The following is a 12,405-nucleotide window of genomic DNA, read 5'->3' as shown; positions in this document are numbered from 1 at the left end:
GATGCCTCCCCCCACTACGTTTTTGAAACCCCAGGCCGTGGTTTCTCAAATACAGCCACACAGGGGACGATGGGGTACAGTCCCAAGGTCACTATGTTAAATTTGGAGCCGCATAGCGTGACTCTCCTTGCTCCCACCAGTGACCACTGCAGGAGGAGGCGAGGACCCCCTGTTTCCCTCACCCTGTGAGCTCCTGACATTCACTGTAATATGCTGCCATGTTGAAATTTCTTTGGCTGTGGGGCACGGCACAGATTAAATCGTGAAGGTGTTCAACTGTGAACCAAAGTATAGGGAACGTGCACCTGCAGGTGACTTTGTAAAGAAAGTTAAGGACAACCACAACGATAGCATTATGCAGAGATGTGCTCAAAGGACAGGTGAGGCCAAGGAGTGGGGAAACTCTCAAAATACAAGGGCATTACTTTCCGTGCTGATTATTTCTGAGTTGTCAATTGCTTTCAAATAAAGTGGCGTTCTTCCCCGATTCCTTCCCGCGGCCCCTCCTGCCCCCCACCCCCGCAACTCATCACACTCCTGCCTTGAAGCCTCTTGGAAACAGGCTACCAATTCTCTGAGTGCCAGACAGAAGGAATTTCCTGGCTGATTGATTTCTGGCTTGAAGTAGCCAGCAATTGTGAAGTCTCATCCTAGGAAAGCAGCCAAACTGGGGGAGTCTGTAGATGGGACGGCTTCCAAAACCGTGGAGTGGGGAGGCTGGGGCAGCTGGGCGGGGGCATACGAAATGGCGTCAGGAGACGGAGACCTTCCTGCCTTATGCTCAGAGAATAAACAAGGAGAAAACATATTAAACAACAGGGGGACGTCCGTCGTTATAGCAGAAACAAGTCTTTAAATTAAGCCGGGTACTTTGCTGAACCTTGGGAATTTGCATATGCTTAACCAGGACAAGCAGAGAGCCAATGGATATTGCTGCACACCTTGCATGCTGGCCTCAAGGGAATATCTGATATATAGCAAACAGCGGCAGCCCCCTCTCCTCCACCTTTCCAGTCAATGGAATCTGTGTTTGATTGCTTTTTAAGGCATCCGTTGCACTACTGTTAATAGGAGCTAACAGGGTTCTACATTGGTCAGACCACCTTTGATTGAGACGAAATCAGATCTACAGTCTGAAGGCAGGCAACACAACATCACTCCCCTCAAGCTAAGCTAGCCAGAGTCTGGCTAGTGCTTGGATGGGGGACTGCCTGGGAACCGTGTATATGCTGGGTCCTCCTGGGCTGTCACTAATTCACAGTAAGGGTTCAAGAGCATCCTGTAAGTTTAGGTTTGCACCATTACCCCTCATTCCTCACCCCTCATGCTCTCCCAGCTGAAATAAGGATATGCTTAGCTCAGTTTCTTTCATAGATCTTGGACTCGCTACTTCTTTCTTTCAAAAATGAAACAAAAAGCTTATGTGATGACCCTGAAATTGTTACCAGTGTGACTATGGCTACTCAGTCATTTCATCTTGTTTAGGGAAGTTTTTAATGTTTTATCTTGTTTTTAATATTCTGTTGTGAGCCGCACAGAGTGGCTGGGGAAACCCAGCCAGATGGGTGGGGTATAAATAATAATAATAATAATAATATTATTATTATTATTATTATTATTATTATTATTATTATTATTATTATTAGTGAATTAAAGCACTTCCTTGCCCTGGCGAAACAGACCCACTTTTTAACAAGAAACTGACCCCTCTCTTTTTTTTAGATTAGGAAAGTGACAGGGAAATGCATTGTGTGGGATGAACAAACGATCAACGGGGAAGAGGATGAACACTCAGAAGCAAATCAAGAGGCTCGCTCATTGTCACAAACGAAGCAGAACAAATGTCCCATGAAGACTGGGCACAACGCAAGCATATCAGGATGAATGCACAATAAATAGGTCAACTGGAGGAACCCACTCTCTTGAGTTCCAAAAAAAAGGGGGGAAATAGCATATGCATGCAGGGAATAAATAAAATGAAATCCCACTCAATCACACACACACACACACACACACACAAAACAAAACCTCAGCATTTATAAACATTATCAAATAAGTCACACATGAGACCATGCTCTACTAGACCATGTTTGTTTATCCAGAATTATTATCATCCCATGCTATGCATACCCAGCATCACTAACATGGATTTGAAGCCATGCCAGTTTCGCATTATACAGGGAGACAGAGAAAGCCCTCTTTGGGGCCAAGCAGCACTGATATAGGAAAGAAGACCATCATTTGCCTGGCCCCATGTAGGTCTGCTTTATGGACACTGCCACCTCGCTGAGAAAAACCAGACCAGCTGAAATGAGATCCTGCACACTGCGAGAACCATGCATGAAAGCAATTAAAATGGTGGTGGGAAGTCAATATGACACTGCACTTCCAGAATTCTTCAGAAGTCCCTTGACACCCACCCACACCCTGCCTCTTCTGCTTCAGCCTCCGAGTCTGAACTGCTCCCTGTCACAGGCTCTTCCTGCTCACTAAACCCTGCTGTCACTTCGGTATCTAGCACCTTTTCCCAATCTTCCCCCTCTGATCTATCCTCAATGTCCCACCACCAATCCCTGGGCTCTGAGCCTTCCACCTCTGGGATTTGCCTTGGGGGGTTCCCAGTGCTATTTTTCTAGAAAAAGAGGTGCTGGAACTCACTGTGAAAACCTCCCTTGTTCTCTTGGAACGACAATGGCACCCACCTGGGAGACCCTGGGGGTTCTCTTGGGGTTTCCCTTGGGGATTCCCCAGCTAGCGCTTCCTACTAGTCACTGTCATCCAGCCAGCCCCCGACACCAACCCACACTGCTCCCTAAAGCCGTGTAAGGAAAGGGCACGGTGGCTTGGCGAGTTGTAAGGGGAGGGGGGAGGGTTGACGAGGTCTAAGTGGGGGTGGGTGGGTAGGTGAGCAATACAAGCAGGGTCACAACCCTTAGTTCTGCACAAAACTGGAGAAACTAGAAACTGAGAGAACCAAAAATTGACATATTCATCCATCCCTACTTTGAGCACATATTAGCGAGGGCCCACCCACCAAAGAAGCATAATATGATCTTTTCACAGTAGAACTGTAGTGTGTCTATCCAAAGTCTGTGATTGGCTGGCAGCACTTCCCCCAAACAAAATTGCTTTTGCTTTTCTTAACATACTGCAATATGTAGCCACATAAACCTGGCAATTCTGCATCATTACGACTAGCCTTACCAGGTTTGCATCAAGTGTTTAAATTTTATGAATGCTCATTTCTCCTTTTTATTACATTGCTTCATTTAGCAAGCAGAGAGCTACCAGAGCTGTGGCCATTGATGCAAAATACCTGGGACAACTGAAAGCACACCGGCTCAGAACAGTTTAGCCCGGCCTTTGTATTCCAGTGTGGTTCGTAAAACAATGCCTCAAACAGGCTTCACAGCTGATTGCAGTGTCCTTTCCAAGGAGCAAAGGGCAGCGCAAATTATACACTGAACCGTCGGATTCAGCTGCATCCAATTGTTTTTGCTCTTGAGCTACAGGAAACCTGTTGCGTCTGTTGGTGTTCTGAGCACCGAGATATAATGAATTATGCTTCATTTCTTCACGGAATGAAGCAGCCCCCCAAATGACTAAACCTGCATTATTTCCACGGCGACACTGATTTTCATTCCCTCCTTTCGATGACATGAGGTGCTTTTCTTCAATGAATAAATTGTGTTTAATTGCAAGACACCCACTTTTTAGATAATGTAGCATGAAAGCTACGTGCTTTTAACCATTAACACCACTCCCCCCAAAAGCTCTTTTCAGTTCTCAATAGAATCTCATAGAATCAGAGTTGGAAGGAAACCCTGAGGATCATCTAGTCCAGGCATGGCCAAACTTGGCCCTCCAGATGTTTTGGGACTACAGTTCCCATCATCCCTGACCACTGGTCCTGCTAGCTAGGGATGATGGGAGTTGTAGGCCCAAAACATCTGGAGGGCCAAGTTTGGCCATTCTAGTCCAACCACCTGCAATGCAGGATTATGCAGCTGTGCCTTACGGGGATCAAACCTGCAACCTTGACATTGCCAGCACCATGCTCTAACCAACTGAGCTATTCTGTGAGGCAGTATCTTTTCACTGCTGGCCATAGGCTTAAACCCACCACCACCAGTTTAATCAATAGTTGTTTCCCATTTAGAAATATATAAAAAATAGTTGTTTCCCATTTGAAAATATATAATTTTATGAATGATCACACAGGGCCATTCCAGAGTCGCTTCTGCTCCAGGGTCTGCATCCTCTTAGGGTCAATGTGTTCCATCTGCTTTCTGCACTTTGGGATAGAGGGAACTGCTTGAACTGTAGGGCAGTCAGATGGGTGGGGTACAAATAAAATTATTTATTATTACATTACATTATTATTATTAGGTAAAGGTATGGTTACCCCTGACCATTAGGTCCAGTCGTGACCGACTCTGGGGTTGCGGTGCTCATCTCGCTTTATTGGCCGAGGGAGCCTGCGTACAGCTTCTGGGTCATGTGGCCAGCAGGACTAAGCTGCTTCTGGCGAACCAGAGCAGCACACGGAAACGCCGTTTACCTTCTCGCCGGAGCGGTACCTGTTTATCTACTTGCACTTTGATGTCCTTTCGAACTGCTAGGTTGGCAGGAGCTGGGACCGAGCAACGGGAGCTCACCCCGTCGCGGGGATTCAAACCACTGACCTTCTGATCGGCAAGCCCTAGGCTCTTGGTTTAACCCACAGTGCCACCCGCGTCCCACATTATTATTATTATTATTATTATTATTATTATTATTATTATTATTATTATTATTATATTTGAACCCGGGCCTCCCAGGTCCTAGTCTTGACACTCTAACCACTATACCACACTGACAACAGGGAGGCTTCAGCAAAGCTATTTCTGTGATAACTCCTTTGCTCTCTGGCTCTCTGATGTCTTGGACACTGAAGGTGCTTCCAGACACTGAAGGTGCTTCCAGATGCTGTATACTGAGTGAAGTCACTGGTCCAGGACTATCTACACTGACAGACAGCAGATTTCAGGCAGGCTTCTCTGTCTCAGAACTTCTGCAGATGCTTCACCAATAAGCTGCAGCTGATCCCAGTTCATTGTGGGATCCCTGCTCCCTGTGCAAGCAGGTTTTTGAGGTCCACATGACATTGCAGGCTTCAAAATGCCAGCCCGCGTATTTCCCACCTTTAGAATCTTGTGAATTAAAAAAAATCCTGTTGCCAGCGCTCCATCTACAATGTTAAACCCCCATGTGGAAGCTGCCTGAAATGGAACCATCCCCGGGGGGCAAAGGGCCATGGGTCATGTAGCTTCATAGCAGTCACAAGTAGCTTATATGGGTACCAGGTGTTGTAGAAATGACATGGTCCAGGTGCCCCTGTGCCAAGGATGCTGTCGTTGAGGAGAAACAGCATTTTGCAGGGTTCCTGGTACCTGGAACTTTGCTATTTCAGCGAGAGAAAGAAGGATTTACAGGTTGCCAGAGAGACCTCCTGTTGACGCTATCAGGTGAGTTTCAAAGAAAGTGAAGGTAGGAAAAGGAAAAGGCTGGTCATTTTACCAGCTTAGCTGTGTTTGTACATGTTTGTATTTTATACTCGGTGGCTGGTGGCTGATGCAAGTAAATATCTATCTATATATATAGGGAAGGGGTCCAGAGGCTTCTCAGAATTTGAGTTTTCAGGGGACAAGGGGTGAATTTGGACCCTGGTGGCTCCTGTTTATGTCACTGAGAGCATCACATAGTCCAAATTTCAGAGCAGGCACTGAATAATACATTTTTCCAAAAAACAGAAAATAAAAGTACAAAGAAAGCGTTGTAAAGATTACGAGGAAAGAACATAGATTAAACACCACACAAAAGCTACCATTTAAACTAGTCTGCAAAGCTAACTTCCTTATCGCTACAATTTTTCATTGAGACAATGGAGTTCCAGACATCTTAAGTTTTTTTTTATTAAAAGTATGAAATCATTCCTCCTATCTGAAAACCCGAAGACGCCTTGTATAAAGCAAATCGTTGGGGACTAGCCATTCAACATCTTTTTATAGGATTTTCATACAAGTTATTAAATGCTTTAACTAGTGCCCCCTCCTTTTTAACTCTATCTTGCTAGGACTTTCCAACATCTAATACAAATAATTATTGCCAAAGTCAACATGAAGAACACTTGCTTCTGTTTCTCCGCTGCGACACAACATTTCACGAATTTCAATACATTTTCTGATTCTGGGGGTGAGGATGGAACAGTTTGCATTAGCCAAAGTGAAGTGAGCTCATTAATTACACGTAGCACCGATAGAATGCATTTGAAGCACATAACAATCATATTACACCAGCCCTGTAACATATTCCTCATGTGTGTCTGTGCACACTTCTGCATGCTATGGGCACCAACCGAGTTTGGCCTTGGGAGAGACCTGAATGAGATCACAGTTCCACCACTTATGTTACACAAATGCCATTGGATTTACAGAGCATCACTCTTCCAAAGAAAAATTCAGACTCGCTGCATGCAAAATTCAGCACCCCTTCTCCTCTTGCTCCAATGTCCGTCGTGTCCACCCTACGTGACGTTTTTGTGCAAACGTGATATGCTGCTTCCCCTCACATCAAAGGTGGCTGCCTATTCCTGCCCCCCCCTTCAGCAATGCTCTCTCTAAAAGCACCTAGAATATCACACTTCTCTGGGCAACCGTTGCTCAAAAAGTGGAAATGATTCATTAATGGATATTCAGCATGTTGGTACTTTTGATTGGCTCTGGCATACAGCATGCTTTTAATTCTGTATCAATAGACTTTCAAAACACACAATATAGAGTTTTAATTGCTGCAGGGTTCCCTCCTCCTCCTCCCACTGGCCTTTTATTTAGTGCAGAGTTAAGTGCACTGAAAGTGATGCTAAGAGGCTGCTGGTGCTCCTGCGAGACAAGCATGGCAATCATACTCTGTGTGCTTCTGACCCCCCTGCAGGGGGACTCACAGCTCTCACTCAATGAACAGCATTTAGGTACAGAGTGTGCCACATACATAGCCAATCCTATATTCAAGTTACCCCGGCTGCGTGAGGATGGCAGTCACTACTAAATTCCTGTTGCACAAGTGGGAAAAGGCATTACGCCGGCAGGTGATCGGAGTTCTATGCAATTCACGCCAGCTGCTGATCAGCAATTCATTTCCAGGTTCAACAGGAAGGTGCTGGTGTCAATCTTTTCAATCTCTTAACAGCTTGGGGCTTGGATTCCTTAGGAACCACCATTTTCTGTACGTTTTACACCTCATGAGCCATCATCACCTGGGGGGCCTGTTCCAATTCCCTCCATCTCAGTAGCCAAGGGTTGGGATTTGTGTTGTGGGATTTGTATTGAGCGAAGTCAATCATGCCCTATCACTATACTGTGCTGGGTGATCGCTGAAGATGCTGCGGCTTTTTTTTTTTAGTTAATTGCATGATTTTCGCTGGGTCAGTTCCGTGTCACCTTTGTGCTGCTGGAATTTGTTAAACAGGTTGGATACTGCTAACTTTTTAATTTAAATGTCCATTGTTGTATTTCAGGGACTATGCTTGTTTCATTCTGGTTTTTTTATTACAGTTTCTTGAGTCATTTTGGAGAAATTATAAATGTTTGTGTGTGTGTAAATTTATGCTGTGACTGCAATACTACTGCAAACCATAGAATCAGAGTCGGAAGGGACCATAAGGGTCATCTAGTCCAACCCCCTGCAATGCAGCAAACTTTTGCCCAACCTGGGGCTCAAAGCCATGACTCCGAGATTAAGAGTCTCATGCTCTTCTGACTGAGTTATCCAGGTCAAAACACAAAGCACAAATTTCATATTTAAGACATGGGACTACATTGCTGTCCCCTCATGCCTAGACACACATGGTGAAATACGTGGACACTCTGGCAATGGGAAACTTGGGGGAAAGCACTTAGGGCATTGCACTTGCCAATCAGGACTAAACTCCCTTCTCCCCAACTGCTGCAATCTCAGTAATTATCTCCCAGCAGCTGTGAAAAACATGCATGCTAAATACAGCCGTGCAAGTAATGCCAGGTTGCCTTGAGTCCCTTGAAGAGGTTTGTCTTTGGATGCAAATCCCTCCAGAAACAAATGCAACTCTCGCAGGGGTGACACTGGTTCCTGATCCTGCACCAGAGGACACAGCACATGTACATAGCTAGGACTTGGGAGCTTTCTAGACACAAGACACAGTTTGACATGCATTCAGCTCATTCAAAGGTGGGTAACCCCGTCCTAACCTCAGCATGCACCATCCTTTGCTCTTAGGGTCCTCTCCTCTCCCCCTCTGCTATACAGTGACCTACAACTTGAGCCTCCAATACTTTCTGCAGTTCTAGTTCTATCCCCCACCTTGACTTGTAATGCTCCCTTCTTCTCCCGAGGCCGATTCACACATTACACAGCAAGAAATGAGCCAACAGAAAAGCCCTGATCACAATCCCGTCTCATAGACCCAGCAAGACCCATGTTGGGCACATTCACACTTTATCCTTTTAGGTGTGCCCTAAAACAAGTAATGTGTGAAGACACTCATGGCCTCTCTAGCAGGTGTGCCCAACGTGGCATCCTTCAGACGTTGGTCTCCAAATTCCATCAGCCCCAGCCAGCATAGTCAGAGATCATGGGAATTGGAGTCTGGCCACATTTGGAGGGCACCATGTTGTCTACATCTGCTCTGTAGATCAGGCCTGGGCAGGACAGCCAACATCTGCTTCTAACTGGCAGAGAGATTTTACTCTTCTTCTTTTGCTTCCTGCTCCACAGCATGCCTCTCTTATATCCGCTGCCTGGCAAGAAGATTTTACAGGACGAGAGCTGGGTAGTGGATGTGTTTGTAACCCATGACACAAACGCTGTATCTCAGTGCAAAGTCAGACAGCCGGGCACCATGTTGAAAGGGGCATTTTCTCCACCTCCTGGCGTTGCTGGCAGTTTTTTAAAAAAACGGTGTGGCAGAATATACAGGAAGCTTTCCCCGCTGGTCACTTGAACTAAATTTATGGTCACCACTGGCGACCAGGCAGCCATATTTCTGAGCTCTTGTCTAGTGAAATCGGCCATTGCCAGTCACTCTCAAGCTACTTACTCCTCTACCTCTTCCAGTCTTTGGCTCCCATTCCTTGGCTCTGCTTCTCCCCTTAATCCTGATTGCCATTTCAGTTCTACCCCCCCCCCAGCTGTCCCCTAGCACCTTCCATCACTTTGTAATAGCCTCAAATAAAACAGGCTGGCAGCCCCTCAACTTCCTCCAGGCACATCACGGTCCTGAATTTCAATAGCCACTTCAGGTTAGCTTGATCAAAATGCAATTCTTCTCCCCCCCCCCTCAACCAGCCCACGTATATAATCAGGGCTGCAATGGCCTCTTCTCCATGGTCCCTGTTCTAAGCCAAGCATAGTTGCGTGTGAGAGAGTATGCTAGACTGCTAAGGCTGTTTTGGACTGTAGAAGCAGATCAGGCCATACAAAAAGCACAAAAGTCCTACACTTTCTCCAGTGGAGATATGATCCTTCACTTTCTCTTTGGACTGAGGGCAAGATTCATATGATCAAATCTGGATCAAAAGCTGTCTCCCCTTGTTTTTAAAATCGATGTGGCAGGGAGATATTCAGCAGATACGGCTTATCTATCACTGCAACACCATGACAGAAGTTGTACCTCCACAACTTCCCCTTGGAATACAGATTTCCAAGGCACAAGAGATATTAGTAGCCTGCCATTTATCCTCAGACATTGTAACTCGGCTCGGCACAGATGTGGGACGCCTGCCGTCCAGAGCACATCTCTTAAACCATTTCCTGCATTACATCGGTACAGAGCTTACATGACTGTAGGTCTCACTGCCATTGCATGCTCTGTACGTTGATTAATTCGAGCTGCATCTCATCAAGGGCTTTGCTGTGGGACCTCTTTAATGTCACAGCTCAGCACGGGAACACGCCGATCCCCACGAGCGAACCCTGAGTGCTCACCTCTCGCCAGTATGCAACTACAATTTGTCCAGGGTCCCTCCTGTACCTGATTATGGCTTACAAGTCAGAGAGTGAGGATGCTGAGCTCATGCCTCTCATTTGGGTAATTAGACCTTGTTTGCACCTGAGTGGTTTAGAGTGGCAGGGAAAGTGAAGCTGTTACCCTCATCAGATTCATCCTCCCCTAAACAATAATTACATCCTAGAAAAGGAAGAAGATGCATCCTAAATAGAAACAAGCATGGCAAGGGCAAAGGAGGGAAAAAAGAGAGAATATTTTCTTCCACTTAACGTTCTAAAAGTGGTCCAATCTTCTGAATCTTGGATTAATGCCTCTTGCCAAGTTGTCATAGTTAAGACTTTTTAAAAACATCCTTTTTCTTTTGTTAAAGTACCGCGACTCCCCCTCCCCCCTTTGTGTGTGACTCCTTTTGTTTAATCCAAACAAAAGAGGAAGATTTGATTGGGAATTGGAGAATGCAGTGGGTCCTTGCATGCCCATCTCTGCCGCTGCTTTCTTATCCTTAGCTGAGCAGGCTCCCCGGCAATTTGCAACAGCACCTCTATTCCCCCCTCTTCCAAACGTAGTTAAACACAGGTGACATTTCAGGTAAAGATGATGGGAGGGTTAAATAATGGATTGGATAATATCCTCTAGGATTCTTTCACCGGAGCATTAAATATGGGAGGGATGTAGAAAAATGCATTATTCCATCCCATGTAAAAACATTCCCACATCTCTCCGTCTCTTTTAAATCCATCAAATTTGCTGAGGATGAGAAAATATTCGTACCTAAGAAGAAGGGTGTTATTCGAGCCATTATATATATCTTAAAATTCATGGCAATTTGCTTCGCTTAGCACCTTTTAAAGTTAACTGTGCCCAGTAGAGACGGGACTCTCTTACAAAAAGAGGGGGGAAAGTGGGCAATGTCAAGGGTGTTTAGTCTTAAAACATTGTTCCCCGAGAGAGAGAGAGAGACTCTCCTGCCCCCCTCAATATTTATTTATTTATTTATTTTATTTAAAAGAAGAAGAAGAATGCGGTGAAGATCTCTCTGTTCATGACAAAGATCAATTCCTCTCCATGCGGGTTTTTTTTGTTTGTTTTTTTACCTGAGGAAATAAATGCGTCGTCTTGTTTCGCGGGTAAGTTGCGACGAGGATCTCCAAGATCACCCAGGCGAGGGTCTCCGGCGGGATCTCCCGGCGCTTAAAGGCGGCCGCGGCACCCTGCTCCAGGATGGGAAAGGAGGCGGGCAGGCGAGCAGGCAGGCAGGCGTCCGTCCGGCTGCAAGGCTACAGGTCTGCCGGCTGCGGCTGCAGCACGTGCCCCAGTGGCGGCGGCGTCTTGCGCGCGATCCAACTCCGGCCCGCCGCCTCCTCCTCCTCCTGGCCAAGCCTCCCGCCGACTGGAGCGCAGCCGCTTCGCCGGGCGCCCTTACAAAGCAGCGCCGCTCGGCGCACCTCGAAGCTTGCGGCTCTGGGTGGAAGGAGGCAAGGAGGAGGGTTTGCTTTTAAGGCCCCCTCGGCGGAGGAGACGCCGAGCAGCGGCCCACATCCCGGCGCGCCACCTTAAGAGGAGGGAAAGCGGGCTGAGAGCGAGAAGGGCGACCCGGGAGGAAAACGGCACGCGCGCCTTGGTCCCGTCTGGTGCAGGAGGGCTCTCTCGCTCGCTCGGCAAGCAGGCGGCTTGGAAGAGCCTGCCTCATCTTTCTCCGAGACCCCGCCTTTTTAATCCCCAGGGGGTGCGGGGGTGCACCGGAGCAGAAACCCCTACGCGATTTCATTCCATAGGCCGCCGCCGCCGGGTTCTTCTGTTCCCACGATCGCTAACCCGGGTTGGAAAACGAATAAGCTACGCACATACTCGCATGCAGGGAAAGACAGGGGCTGTGACTGTGAGGAGACCGGGGAGACGCTGGCTGGTGGGAAAGCAGCCCCCCCCCCCCAATGACCACGGTTTAATGATGCGGATGGCATGCGCAAAGAAGCGTGTTGAGGGAGGGGCGCTTCCTCATGGGGGTTTGGGTTGCAAACGGGTCGGCTTTAGAAAGGGTGAATCTGGATTAGATTGGGAGGGGCGGCGAGCGGGCTGACAGGTTGGTGGCAACGCGGTGCTGTGGGCGCTGCAAAGAAACTTGCAGGCGCTGATCCCAGGACAGGCAGTCTTGTGGAAGGGACCTGATACGTAGAAAGCGGCTTTGCGCCTCCTGGGTGCTTTGGGTGCCAAGTGTTAAGAGCGGAGGAGAAAATTCAGGAGAAAGCCATGTCGAAAGGACTCCGAGCTTAGCAAGGCAACTCTGCCCTTTGCAAGGGAACACCTGTATGTATTGCACCTGCGTGTCCCATGACAAACGTGCAGCGAGTGGGCGCAATATACGGGTCTGTGCTCTCTAGGAACCG

The 12,405-nt window shown here is 47.3% G+C and overlaps 1 protein-coding gene across 2 annotated transcripts in view; it reads right to left on the bottom strand.

Annotated features, from left to right (window-relative positions):
• LOC309368969 (galactosylgalactosylxylosylprotein 3-beta-glucuronosyltransferase 1-like) overlaps positions 1-11,938 on the bottom strand; it is a 55,544-nt gene extending 43,606 nt beyond the window's left edge. For both annotated transcript variants that reach the window (XM_081909437.1, XM_081909438.1), the window contains exon 1: positions 11,116-11,938. The gene's annotated coding sequence lies outside the window, so the exon portion shown is untranslated. The remainder of the gene's footprint in view (positions 1-11,115) is intronic.
• Between the last annotated feature and the right edge of the window lie 467 nt (positions 11,939-12,405).

The sequence above is a fragment of the Podarcis melisellensis genome (genome assembly GCF_964234715.1).
Source record: "Podarcis melisellensis genome assembly, chromosome: 4".
Classification (NCBI taxonomy): Eukaryota; Metazoa; Chordata; class Lepidosauria; order Squamata; family Lacertidae; genus Podarcis; species Podarcis melisellensis.
Note: the sequence above shows the minus strand (reverse complement) of the source record. Positions and strands in the feature narration are given on the sequence as shown.